This window comes from Haliotis rubra, unplaced genomic scaffold (genome assembly GCF_003918875.1).
Source record: "Haliotis rubra isolate DU_JTF1 unplaced genomic scaffold, ASM391887v1 Scf1839, whole genome shotgun sequence".
In the NCBI taxonomy this organism is placed as follows: Eukaryota; Metazoa; Mollusca; class Gastropoda; order Lepetellida; family Haliotidae; genus Haliotis; species Haliotis rubra.
In genome coordinates this window covers 82,725-97,819 of record NW_025765824.1, presented here as the reverse complement: position 1 = coordinate 97,819, position 15,095 = coordinate 82,725, and the positions used below count along the sequence as shown (strand labels likewise).

The 15,095-nt window shown below is 42.1% G+C and overlaps 1 protein-coding gene across 3 annotated transcripts in view; it reads left to right on the top strand.

The window, feature by feature from the left end:
- Positions 1-719: 719 nt before the first annotated feature.
- Positions 720-15,095, top strand: part of LOC124273766 (monocarboxylate transporter 14-like) — a 41,527-nt gene continuing 27,151 nt past the window's right edge. The window contains exon 1 of one of the 3 annotated variants that reach the window (XM_046709076.1): positions 720-769. The gene's annotated coding sequence lies outside the window, so the exon portion shown is untranslated. Of the gene's footprint in view, positions 770-5,211; positions 5,380-10,861; positions 10,964-15,095 lie in introns of those variants that run through there. The other 2 variants (XM_046709073.1, XM_046709075.1) reach the window with 2 other exon arrangements.

Here is a 15,095-nt window from a genome sequence, read left to right as displayed (position 1 = left end):
TACCTTCCACTCAAACCATTACCTTCAAACCATTACCTTCCACTCAAACCATTACCTTCCAGCTGAAACAGGACGATGGAGTAAAACACCTCCAGATGAAAGATTATGTTCTCTATGTTATGCAAACGATATTTGAGACGAATTTCCCTCGAAGGAAAAAAATATATAAACAACTGTTATTGTAGAAACCCGAACATGCACCAAATGAAGCATCTGTGTCACTCTAACAAACTAGGAAAAATTATGAAAACAGCAATATTTTGCACAATAATAATGTCTCATTTTCAGCATCGCCCGAATAGGAAAAATAATAACGCATGAGTGTAACATTGTTCATTTAACTGGTTACATGCATGTACAGACTTAATGTATTCTTGCAACCAAGCGATAAGCATAATTATATTACCATTTGGTGTATCATACATGTATTTAACACAAATAAGCTGTACATAATAATGATGTAAGCATGAGCCTCTAAAGCCGCAGAACGACCGGAGTTTAAATAAAGTCCTGTACGCCTTGGGGCAAGGCTATATAACTGTACGTTTCAGGGCACAGCTGCCGCCTGTATTGGCAAGTGCAGCTATACTGCATACGGCACCATTAGGGCTATTTCACGACATATTGTGATTTAGCAATGGTTGGTCGGGTTTTGTATTTGATTTATATTGACTAGGTTATTTTCAGCCCCAGTGTTCGTATTTGACAGACAAGGATTTCTGGTGCGAAAGTATTCACAAGCGTTCCGACTCTACAGACCGTGGGTGGGGTGAGTGTTTGGTTTGTTGTTTAACGCCTCAGTGTTACAGCTCTTAACGCGGTGGTCTGTAAATAATCGGACTGGACCAGACAAGCCAGTGATTGACACTATGAGCAAGTGAGTGTGTGCGTGCGTGAACGTGTACATCACGATGATCTCGACAGTGTGTACAAAGCCGTCGAGACATGCTGAAAGCAGAAAGCTATTTCTAACTTAAGTGTTTTGAACAGACTACTTGTACGTTGTTTATCGTTGTTTTATATAGTAATAGGGCTGGGTCTATATACCTATATGTCTTTCTAACGCTGTTTCTAAGCGTGACACACCCCTGTGGTTGTGAGCATATACCGACGCCATGTTCAGCAGGAGTTTTCAAAATGCCATGTTCACCTTACATGTTTATCCACGGTCACGCGAACCGACGTCGTTGTAACCTACTTTTCTATGAATTAGGTTCATTGTGGTGAGGTGAAACAGAGCATCCCCCACAGACGTCTCTCATAAAGAAAGTTTTCTTCACTCGTATGTGTAGGTAAAAAGAAAGGTTAAGGTGAAAACCAACAAAACCAACAAAGGATTGAGGTACGCACGGGCGGACTTGTTAACCATTATATACCCTGTCCTTCAACGGTTGGGTGCCGTGTAGAACAACCCTGGCCTCCCAAATGGTGAGGTGAGGTGAAATAGGGTTTAACGTCGTGCTTGAGAATATTTCGCTCATATGACGACGTGCATGCGTGTGAATGTGTATGTGCGGCTGCTTGTACTAGCCCAGACTGAAGCTGGTTTTATAGTGCTAGCCCACTGAGATACCATTCCGCAGTGAAGCATGAATACCCCACTCAGACACATTATACTGACTCCGAGCCGACCAGTCCTTGTTGTACCCATAAATGCCGAGCGCCAGGCAGGGACCAACAAGTACCATATTTTAACGTCTTTTGGTATGACGCGGTCGGGGATCGAACCCGCGACCTTCCGGCCTCCCAAATGATTCCATAGGCTGAAATGTATACTACCCATCAAAAGTTTAGACTCACTAGTGTAAATGTAGCCACGTACTTCAGTCAACTGTTCTAAACTAGATTTTGCAAAATATACCCTACTGTTTAAAGGTACTGTTTACACATGAACTAATGTATTGTAAAACACGTGTATTGTAAAACACATTTGTAACGTTGAAAAGATTATTGTAATGAGTTCAATAAATTATGAAACTCAGTGAAAATTGGCGAATTCTTACAAAACTTTACATTTAAACGCAGCTATTCACATGCACGATATTTGCACATGCTTTTCAGCAATTTGATGCATGATCCTCGTGCAATTCATCTGCATACGGTTTGCAGTTGGTTCCCTCGAGTTAGTGGAGAAATTAATCTTCGATGTAACCATATATATAGTGTGAGTGCTTTAAGTGAGTCTAAACCTTTGATGGGTGGTGTAGAAAACACGCATACAGTCCGTTTGACCACTTGCTGGTAGAACAGTCAGGTGTGCGAGGTGTACGTGTGAGATTGAAATTTCACAGCTCACGTTGTTCATTACTTGGCTGTTCTACCAGCAAGTGGTCCCCCTCCTAAGAAATAGCGAAAAGTGACAACAAAATACTGATCGTTTGTTAAACAACTTTTTTATTCGGGTGTCCAAAATTATGAGACAAATCATCAGAGTTGGTCTGTCGATTTCATGTGACAGTGCAAAGTTTGATCTTGTTGCATTTATTAGGGTTTGTGTTAGTGAACAATTCATCGGTCTCAAATGAAGTCAAACGGACTGTAGTTTGTTGTCGGTCTAATCCTCATGTTGATAAACACGAACACAAGACAGAACAGAAGTACGCCATATTCGTTTTACCAGTTGTGAAACACAAAGGCAGTAACTCTAGTCTCCTATTACAAAAACAATAATTAACGGACAAGATTGTTACTAACATTATTTTTCAATAAATCATAAATAGTCATCGTTTTCAAAATGTGTAAAAAGTGTATACAAATAAGATCAAAAGGTACGATGACGGAAGGTTTTGGGATATAATGCAAGCTTTTCTTGTTCTGTGGAATTATGACTACATATTGTAGGAGTCAATGTAGATTACATGTACATTTACAGCAAAACTTCCTCCCATATGGCAAACCGCAATATCATATCCACTATATTATATATGGTTTTGCTTTTGATGAAATATTGCAGCAGGTGTTGAAAGTAGATGTGTACCAACATTTCAATATTTGTAATTCTATTGAATAGACTGTTTGGAAGTGCTGCATATTAATTAACATTTCTTTGTTATTATTGATTAATTTGTCTACTGTGTAACGCCGCACTCCGCAATGATATTCCAGATATATGGCGGCGGTCGGTATAGTAACGTCCTCGCCGACAACGTCAGTTTCATGTAACATATGTTATATTTGGGATTACACTTACTCAGTAAGTACAGGTTCTAATACTATTGTTGAATTGAGTCTCAATAGGGGACTCCGTAGGAAGTGGTCAAAATGAAAAATCACACGTGTTATATTTGGGATTACACTTACTCAGTAAAGTACAGATTCTAGTACTATTGTTGGATTGAGTCTCAATAGGGGACTCCGTAGGAAGTGGTCAAAATGAAATATCACACGTGTTATATTTGGGATTGCACTTACTCAGTAAAGTACAGATTGTAGTACTATTGTTGAATTGAGTCTCAATAGGGGACTCCGTAGGAAGTGGTCAAAATGAAATATCACACGTGTTATATTTGGGATTGCACTTACTCAGTAAGTACAGGTTCTAATACTTTTGTTGAATTAAGTCTCAATAGGGGATTCCGTAGGAAGTTGTCAAAATGAAATGTCACACGTGTTATATATGAGATTACACTTTCTCAGTAAAGTACAGGTTCTAGTACTATTGTTGGATAGAATTCCATCCGGGATTGGAATGTGGTCAAATGTAAAACATATTATATTTGGTATTACACTGTCTCAGTAAATGACATTTGTAATTCGCATTGTGTAGTCATAGCTTTCGCCCGTGGGAGCCGTGCCAATCTACGCTCGTCAGAGGGGTACACATAGTCTATTGGTATAGACTACCAGTTGACCGACTTCCAGTTTGTGGAAGCCGCGCTGGCCGAGTGGGTGAGATGGCTAACTTTATGTGCTGGCGATAAGGTGCCTGGCTCTGAGGGTGTAGGTTCGAATCCCGGATTCCCGGGTTCAACCCAACAAAGGTACTAGATCTAGAATCTGTACTTTACTACGAAAGTGCAATCCCAAATATGACATATGTTACATTTGACCACTATCTAAATGGCATTGTGTTTTCATAACGTCAGCTCCATCAATACGAGCAAGGGGCGGTGGGGTAGCCTTGTGGTTAAAGCGTTCGCTCGTCACGCCACAAAGGCCCGGGTTTGATTTCCAACATGGGTACAAGGTGAAGCCCATTTCTGGTGTCCCATATTGTACCCATGTGGGGAATCTAACCCGGGCCTTCGAAGAGAGTGAGTGAGTTTAGCTTTCCGCCGCTTTTAGCAGTATTCCAGCAATATCACGGCGGGGGACACCAGAAATTGGCTGCATTGTACCCATGTGGCAAATCGAAACCGGGGCTTCGGTGTGACGAGCGAACGTTTTAACCACTAGCCTATCCCATATGGGTACAATGCAGCCCATTTCTGGCGTCCCTCACAGTGATATTGCTGGAACATTGCTAAAAGCTGCGTAAAACTAAACTAACTCACTCACTCTTCAGTAAATGAAGTGTCCACTCCCTGAAATGCTACACCTAGTCTGTCTCACAGCCCCCGAACTGCGTTATTTTCACTTCTGCCAGGCCCTTTCTGCAATGCTAAACCCCTAAATGAAGCAAGTCTAGATTTCCTCTGTTTCTGAATCTGCCTCCGCACCCGGACTCCTTTTCAATTTAAAATTAAGGTGTTGTTTTTATCTATCAAGATTATATATATTCAGAGACTAGAGTTAGTCTATGCTTCACCCAGTGAACTATCATGCCGTCCCAGATCATTCAATGAGCTCGGCTGTGGAAACCCGTGGGTTTTTGTTTTGAGACAATATCTTTCAGTTAGCTCTTCAGAAGGTTCGAAATGTACTTTCAAGACCCATCACACCACCTACACTAATGTCCCTCTCATTGTTTAGTGCATAATGTTGAATTTATTTTTTAAACATGTTAATGGACCGTAACGAAAAACCTTGTACAGGTGTACAATGCAAATAATGCGTCACAGCGATGAGCTTTCGTGGCCTTTGCAAAGTCTAGTTTGTCGAGGCGTATCTAAACATAGGCACATTCGTACCGCCTTAGACTAATGCTTAGTCTCTGAATATATATAATTTTGATAGTAACAAACAAGCCCATTTAAATTGAAAAGGAACCCCAGGGAGACCAGAGATTCAGAACCTGAGGAAATCTAGACTTGCTTCAATTAGGGCTTTATAATTAGCACTGCAGAAAGGACTTGGCAGAAGGGAAAATAATGTGGTTCAGGGACTGTGAGACAGGCTACTATCGCCTGTAAGATCGAGGACATTTTCAACCAGTGTGTCTGTTCCGTTGAGACCGGCTGTATTGATACAATGGCTGGCTTCGCGGCAGGAAATGGCGCGGTAAGTACATGGAGGGAATCTAGAGGGTTAGGGAAGCCGAAATGAGATTCAACGTCTCGATCAAGGTTATTTCACTTTAACGATGACATGTCATTCGTGACCAACTCGTGTTATTTCGGGACAAGCCGAATAGCGAGGTTACGGAAAGGGCGAGTGGTGACGAATGGATGACATGTGTGTGTTGTTTGTCACCACTCGCCTTTTCCGTAACCTCCCGCTTGTCCCGGAATAACCCGAGTGCGTGAGAGTGTACGACCCTGAGGCGTGTTCAGAACCGCGAGCGCCCGCGCGATTGCCTCCCGCGAGCGCTCGCATCGGCCCTGAACGGACGCGAGCGCTTGGTTACAATAAACCATTCGTGACCAACTCGTGTTGTTCCGGGACAAGCCGAATAGCTTCTTTTATTATATTCTTAAGGGTGAAATACTGTAAATATTGGTGAAAAGAAAATGGTATTTTCATTTTCACTGAGTAGAATATCACTTTTGCCTGGAACTACGAAACGCGAACTACGAAATCGATGTCTCGATCATTTATAAACAATGATCAAAATATAATAAAGGAATATTTTGTTAATGTTGTCAATGGTTACGCCACTCGTGAACATATCAACTTTGTCAGACCACTCGATGAAATATACATGTTATTTGACAACATTAACAAAATATCCTCCATGCCTTCTTTTTGGAGGTTCCATGCAGGTAGCAAAACACTGTAAGTACCCATGGTCCCTAGTATGGTGATCTACCTTCAGTTGTTGGCGATCTATAGCCCAATTTTACATTGTACTGTCCGGAAATAATTTTCTACTTTTAAAGATATATGCTAGCTAGTTTTAACTCAATCTGTGATAATCTAGTGGTTTTACTGTCCTTCGTTGACAGGGTTTTATATATTATATGTATGTATTATAAATTTAGAACTAGTTTTAGTCACGATATGGCTGAAATATTGCCGATGTGACTTTAAATCTTAACTCACTCACTCACTCACTCTTTTGGAGGTTACGGAAAGGAGCGAGTGGTGACGAATGACCTTAAACATGATCGCCATCTTGGTTCGCTTGGCGAGGCAGCTGTGAGAATGGTTCGCGTGCGCGCGCGGACGCTCGAACGGACACAGGCGTTCAGGATCGAGCGCTCGCTTGCGTTCGCGGGCACTCGCGATTCTGAACACGCCTCAGCTGCTTGTACATTCGCACCACTCGCCCCTTTCCGTAAACTCCAAGAAGACCCGTCCCCGTCTCGATGCTTGTTATGTGCGAAAATACGACAAACCAATCAGAACGCACGTAATAAAGGCGGTGCTTTGATAAATATAATCCCGAATACTTAAATCGTTTATGGCATTATGTCATTGTTTAAAAAATCTTGAAAAGTATGTATCATCATATTGAAAGTACAAGGAATGTAGGTAACATTATTGTTTTGGCTCATGTGTAGTTTTAGTAAAGATATTGCCATGGAAGGTGAGAGATTCAAATCCACGCACGTGCGTTTGTTTACATAACGGCTCTCATGGGTCCAATTGAGTGTATTTCTGACGATCTTGCGGGCTTGTTCTGGTGATTGTACGTGCGCTTCCAACAGTTTTAGGAAACGTAATCATAAATCGCTACGAGTTTCAAAACAATTATGTTATATCTGTATGTAACTAATCAACTTTAATCTTTAACATTAGGCATATATTTCACATCTCTGGGAATATTTTAGTCTGACTTTTTTTGTCATTCATATATTTTCAGCGAATTCATTTAAAATTCCACTTGGGGTGTGACAGCAAGGTTACACGAATGCTCAGTGTGAGAAATATTTTAAAGTCATTTCTGAGTATCTGCTTTGGGACTTCATTTAGCTGAGTTTTAAAACTCTTATTTGCACATTCAGTTAAACAAATCCCATTTGTGACTATTAAACCCTATTCAGAAATATAATTGGAAACAGCTGGTAATAATTACGTTTGAATGTTGAACAAATATGTCTTTTCACCTTCTTTTAGTTGTATCAAAGACGTTTAATTGCTTAAAATGAATAAGTAAAAACCAAAACAGCAATACAATGTACGAGTGCTTCGGTGATATTAAGTACCAGTGGAATCAAACAGGAATAGAGTTATCGTTCTTGTTTAAAGTAGTTCTGATGTTCATGCGCCAGTATGAAAACCTTCCGGCTTGTCCCGGAATAACACGAGTTGGTCACGAATGCTGCTTGTAGTGAGTGAGTTTAGTTTTACGCTGCTTTTAGCAACCTTCCAGCAATATCACAGCGGGGGACACCAGAAATGGGCTTCACACATTGTACCCAGGTGGGGAATCGATAATAGGTCGTGACGAGCGAACGCTTTAACCACTAGGCTACCCCACCGCATCCTGCTCGTAGTACTCCAGACTAATACTGACGTTTTCGATATCATGCCACATTTAAGATGGGTTCCCTACTGAGACCCCGACCCCTGTCCTTGATTTATACCATCATTACTGAGCGCCTGGTGTACCCGTGAAGACCCGGGTTAGAATCGGCCTTCAGTAACCCATGCTTGTCGTAAGAGGAGACCAACGGGATCGGGTGGTCAGGCTCGTTGACTTGGTTGACACATGTCATCGTGTTCCAATGTAGATCGATGCTCATGCTGTTGATCACTGGATTGTGTGGTGAAGATTCGATCATTTACCATCCGTCGGCATATAGATGGAATGTTGCTGTGCGCGGCGTAAAACAACATACATACCTAGCCAAGCCCGTGTGGGCAACAAGTACAATCTTTTAGAGTCTTTTGCTTGAGGGATCGAACCGCAGACCGTCCGCTCTCCGTGCAAACGCTCTGTCATCTAGACCATGAAGTGTGGTATGATTCCAAATGGTAGTGTAAAGCAAGCGGTAGCATATCTTTATCGAAACTTATGTTTCTGAGGTAACAGAGGCTGTTTTGTTCCGGGAATTGGATATAAACTTGTATACCGATCTATCGTTTATCTCGAAGGTGTCAACTTCGACAATGTGTGAAGCCCATTGAAGCCCGTGATATTGCTGGAATATTGCTAAAAGCGGGTAAAAAAAACCTCACTCACTAACTCACTCAATCTGATGTTTTGGTCTTTGCCTCCTACAGTGAATTATTTTCATACCGTGTCGAGATTCATGCTTTATCTACATATCAAATGATGATGAGTGAGTGAGTGAGTTTAGTTTTACGCCACACTCAACAATATTCCAGCTATACTGGCCACATAAAGAAACTGTGCACACAGAAATATAAATATAGGCACACAGCGTATTTATACATAAATACATTTGTGAACATAGCAAGTATTGGAGACATTCAAACGCTCATGCACGTGCCAGGCGACGTGACGTCATTGACGGTCGCGTATGACCTTGCAATGTGTTACTGCACGTGCAGCCCGTACAGCTGCACACAACATGTGAAACTCTGAAATTGCTGTCACTGTCGAAAGCGTGATCTTTGGTCATTTAAACGTTCACAAATCCACATGAAAAGTCACATGCACATCATGCCAAGATTAACATCTGCTCAACGTCATGAAGCCATTGGAATGGTTCGAACAGGAATGAGCCAACAACAGGTGGCAGCACTTTCCAATGCCATCGCCGACCACCCACGTTCTGGGCGTTCCCGACGTAACGACGCCAAGACAGGACAGGTGGATTCGGGTGACTCATCTCAGATACAGGTTCCAGACAGCAGTGACCACGTCCCAGACCATTCCCCAGGCCTCCAATGCTCATTTGGTAGCCTCTATGCGTCGTCGTTGCACTGCTGTGCTTCACGCACATGGTGGTCATACCCGTTATTGATTTTGTGACTTCGTCATGTGACCACCTACTCGATTTTGAACTTCTGACGTCATCGTTACGGATATTGTTCATGTTCTTTTGACATTTTCCTGTGGTCCGATACTTCAGCTTATAAAGTGTCTACATCATTTCGTCTTTGCTGTGTTGTATTCCAATTATGAAGGCATTTTCTGTGTGCACAGTTTCTTTATGTGGCTAGTATATGTGGCGGCGGTCTGTAAATAATCGAGTCTTGACCAGACAATCCAGTGATCAACAGCACGAGCATCGATCTACGCAATTGGGAACCGATGACATGTATCAACCAAGTCAGCGAGCCTGACCACCCGATCCCGTTAGTGGCCTCTTACGACAAGCATGGGTTATTGAAGATCAATCTTCAACCCGGACCGTCACGGGTCAAATGTTGATGTCTCTTCCTGACATCGACACACTGTTGTCTCGAACACACTCTCAAACCTGCGTGTATACTGAGGCTAACCCCTTCACAGTGAATAACGGATATGCCGAACGTCATTGACTTTCAAATTAGTTCGTTATATTCGAAAATTGCACGTGTACATGATGCCTATGCGACTAACGGGATCGGGTGGTCAGGCTCGCTGACTTGGTTGACTCATGTCATCGTAACCCAATTTAGATCAATGCTCATATTGTTGATCACTGGATTGTCTGGTCCAGACTCGATTGTTTACAAGCCTCCGCCAAATAGCTGGAATATTGCTGAGTGCGGCGTTAAACAACACACCGACAAACCAATACGTGGACTAGGGTAGCTCGGTGGTGGATGCGTTCGCCCGCGACACCAATGTCATGTTTGATGGCCTACATTGGTCGTACAATGATTCACAATTCATTTGGCTCACTGGTTACACCTGTTATGTGTTCTTTGTGCTAATTAAGTGTATTTAAGCAACGTACATTGTGATTGATATAATATCAAGTCCGTACCAGACCGCCAAACCTTTCTAGCGGCCGAGCCTCGTTTTGAGGTTTCCATGATTTCCAGATTTCCGTTTGTCAGAGCGCGCTGTGCGACAGAGCACGCTGCACGACGGGTTTGCTAGGATTAGAAGGAGCGTATTGTTGCAATATACACGTAATTAGATGTATAAAAACATACTGATTAATATTTATATATAGGGGCGGTGGGGTAGCCTAGTGGTTACAGCGTTCGTTCGTGAAGTCATAGGCCGGGGTTTGATTCCTTGCAATGACACCAACTGTGAAGCCCATTTCTGGTGTCCCGATATTCTGGAATATTGCTAAAAGCGGCGTACAGCTAAACTCAGTCAGTCAGTCCCAGCGTGTGCTGCTCGTAAGAGTGAGTGAGTGAATATGGTTCTACTCCGCTTTTAGTATCCCAGTGATGTCACGTCGGGGTCAAAAACGGCGTAAACCCCAACTCACTCACTAGTCTGGCATGACCTTAACCCCGACTGTCCTCCTTATAGCCTCAAGAGACCGACCCCAATATCCCCAAAACAAAACGGCGACTTGAACGGGACATAAAGATTACCCATGGCTCTCCTGTATACACGGTATCTGTGAAGTGTCATCTATGCAGTAAATGTCACGTGTTTCAATGTATACAGCCTACTGAGTGATAAACGTCATGCTTCACAAGTAAGGCTTAATGAGACAGCGTTACAGCTGTGTATTCCAGATGCCCGTGTATTAGTCATAGGGTCCCGGTGTTTTCTGCTTTGTGCGCCACAGCTACCCAGCTGCTTGTGTAAGCTTTCCCCGTCGGAGTTATACATTCTTGTGTGAGTACATCATTATATTTGTAAAGACTGGGGTAAATAGAACAAGTAAGAGGATTCGTGACAATATTCTTGACAATGGTTACTTCATATTTATGTTGCGGATCCATGAGCAAGTTATCTGACGAGTGAGTGAGTGAGTGAGTGAGTGAGTTGGGTTTAACGCCCTGATAAGTTCATTTCACGAGAGTTTCAATGGTCATTTATTAACCCACACCCCCATCCCCACCCAACCCCGCCCCTGGATCCGTTCCATGTTCACATTGGAAATTTCAGCAGACCCCCACCACGCAAACGAGAAAACGTGGTATTGGACAGCAGGATATATAGACTCAAATGGCGACTTTAAACATTTAACGTATAAGTTAAAGTATATTGTTTGTTTTACATACAGATTGAAAGAGTCGATTTTACATGAGAGGGTGTACATCATCTACAGTGTTTATTCAAGATCCCCCATTACCCCTACACCTTTTGACCCCGAAAAGTGTAGGTGACTTGAGAGTGTAGGGGTACTGGGGGGACACCTTTCAAAATCCCTACTCGCGTGTAAGCCCCAACCCCACCCACGCCTCCCTATCTCACCCACCCCTCAAACTCTTGTGACCGTCGATGATGTATTGACTGTATTGGTTCATGCTTGCATCCACGTTATGACTTTTTGGGACATAGAAATAGTTTTATGAAAGGTCATCACCAAATGTTCAAGAAAAAATTATGGGATACATTGATATTCATTTTTAGAGCCAGGAAAGCATTGATTTTAACCTTACTAATGAGGACACAAAAAATATTGACACATCTAGTGATCGAACCTGACCCTATACCCCGAATACAGGTCACAGATCACTCAAAAGTTCACGACTTCCTGTCCAGACTAATGCAGGTGCTTCCCGCGATGCCTCCTTTGGCTAGTGACAGTTTGAAATGTGTCCATGTTCAACCAGCAGTGAGTGGGTACCCGGTAGGATGACATGTTGATGCAACTGTTAACCTTCTAGCGCTTTCGGCTGGATTAAATTATTTCGTCTGTTAAATGATTGATTTTGACGATCTGTTGATATCCCAGAAGAATAGTGCCTACCAACTTTAAAAATGCACCTATAAAACGTACGAATGTCTCTTTAGGGGTTTCACACGTATGTTTACTAAAATCCCCGACAATCAAATTAAAGATGCGAGTTGTTGTAGGGGTATATATGAATATTTTATGTCACCTTTCAAGCATCACTTCCTCTTCTGTGGGAATAAAAAAATAAATATAATTAATCAGTGTCTTGTGCGGGTAGCCTAATGGTTCACTTGTCACGCTGAACACCCGGGCACAATGTGTGAAGCCCATTTCTGGTGTCCCCCGCCGTGATATTGCTGGAATATTGCTGAAAGCGGCGTAAACCCATATTCACTCTCATTCCACACCACTTGGATTTATGCCAAGTCAAGGAGAGAGACAAGGGAAGCATCTTTTTGAAGTGTCATAGTGCAAATATTTGCTGTATAATTCATATAATATACTATCCAAAAAAAGAAGAAGAAACGCATAGGCCAAAAATCTGTTGCGAAAATGTAATTTGAAACATCTATAACTCGTCCACAAATAGACTTTAGTACATGAATTTTTACACCAGTTTAGAAGAAGGAAATGTCTATACAACCAAGTGGATAATTTTAGATAACGGAGACGCTGAGCGCGATGGTGACGACATAGCACGGTCCAGACGTCGGGTCTCCTGGCTCTCAGTCCAATCTCTCTCAACCTGTTCCGTACAGTTTGACCGTATATCCTTCGAAGTCCAGGCACCCTGGCTGCTGTGCTCTCACCCGTGGCAGTATGATCACGTAAATGTAGTACCCGGATGTATTGATCTTGGGCTGCAATGGTGACTCGAGGTCTGCCTGTACGGGGACGGTCATTTGTTATACCTGTTTGGTTGTAACGAGCTGCAAGCCTCGGACTAACATTCAGACGCCTGGCAGCTGAAGATTGGTAATCTCCAGCGTGCATTCTTTCAATGGCGACGTTCCGTGTCGCAGCGTCAAGACGTGGTGTAGTGATTTGACCTTGAAACTCCTTCAAAACGGATTTCTGAATTTTTATAGCCAGACAGTGCATGCTCTTTGCAGCACAATTTTCAACTGGAAGTTGTGTTCTGTTGCGATGCCTTTTTATCCTTGTAAGAAATCTCACCAAAATCAACATTTTCAGGTGCAATTGTGTAAAATCATGTTATCAACACTTTTCTTACATATTTTGGCGATTGTTTGAACACATTAAGTAATCAATAGATTTTAAAAAATACAAAACGTCTATACGTTTCTTTTTTGGGATTGTATATTTATATAAATATGATATTCCAAATTTATAAATGTATCTTCGTAATTATTCCCCTTATATAAAATGAGAATATCCCACTGAGGTTGTAAAACACGCCATCAGACATATTGTAGACAACAGAAGCCCCTTGACGCTAGTCACCGGCTGCTTGTCACTTTCAGAGTGATAGGCTGACCGATCAACCCCAAGTTACAATAGTATTGTCAAGGGTTATCAATCAGGGAGTTGCTATGCGACCTCCGATATATAAGTATGTGCAGTTTGACTGCTCGTACCTCATCACCATCGACTGCTAGGAACGCTGATGTCATAATTTATCCTGAATTCATCTATTTCATTTTTTTAAGGTAAGACATTTTCATGCGTAATTGTCCGTGCTCGTCTAAAACCTGTTGAAAGTGTTTCATGATTATTGTATTAGATTTCGGGAACTTAAAACTATATGCATTAATGTTTAATTTCAACTGCATGTTTATGTTAATTGTCAAGTTACAGTTCAATGCTTTCCGGGGGCGATGGGGTAGCCCAGAGGTTAAAGTAACCCGGGTTCGATTCCTCACATTGGCACAGTGTGTGAAGCCATTTCTGGTGTCCCCCGTCCTGATCTTGTTGGAATATTGCTAAAAGCGGCGTAAAACTAAACTCACTCAATGAGAGAGAGAGAGAGAGAGAGAGAGAGAGAGAGAGAGAGAGAGAGAGAGAGAGAGAGAGAGAGAGAGAGAGAGAGAGAGAGAGAGAGAGAGAGAGAGAGAGAGAGAGAGAGAGAGAGAGAGAGAGAGAGAGAGAGAGAGAGAGAGAGAGAGAGAATAATTTTTGACATGTTTCTACATCTGATATCGTAAGATAGGCAGTGCGGGTTTCAGGCCAAGGTCGTCAATGGCGAACGGACACAATTCTGTTTGCGATGAATAAATACGTAAACTCATTTTCACAGTGAGGTGTAAGTGTCTCCGAAAGAATGGCAACTAGCGCGTTGACAGGCGCCATCAGCTCAACATGTTTTGGTGCATGTCGTTTGTGTATACAGTGAAATAAACAAGAAATGGGTGAGTTACCGCTACAAATTCTGAGCAGTGATTTTGGCTCGGAATCGAGAAAGCACGATTCCTAGTAATATACGGAACATAATGGGTAGATCCACATCTTACAATACTTCCTTTCTACCGTCTGTTATCCAAATTTGGAACTCCCTCGCTAATACTACCCGAGACACCCCGACACCTGCACAGTTTAAACGTATTTTAAACAAGGATAGACCTCAAGGATAGAACTTCGGATCACCCCATTGTCAGATGATACTATGCAAACTCCGTTTTGGTTGTAGCGGTTTGAACTCTCACCTTGTTGATTAGGGCTGCGCAAAATAACCGGTTTACCGGTATTTACCGGTTCAGACATGCAAACGATACGTACTGCGATACGCTGATCGAAAACCGGTATTTCGACATGCATTCGGAAAACTTCGTAACACTCGGAAATCTTCGGATATTTCCGTTTTATGAATTGTTCTTTTCCGTTTCATTAGTGCCAAATGTTACTTTCATTTTTATTTTGTCATGATTAAAAGTTTTTATTAAAGGTTAATCAATCATAGTGATTTTGTTGTGTTTATAAATAGTTTTTGTTAAAAAAATAATTCTTGCAATATATTGTGATACATATCGCAATATATGCTTCCGCATCGCAATATATCGCAATATGAAAATTCTCTGCAATACCCACCCCTATTGTTGATAGACATTTAGGTGACAACCCCTCCTGTCCTTGTGGCCCTTCCACATAGCTATAGGATCCATTACA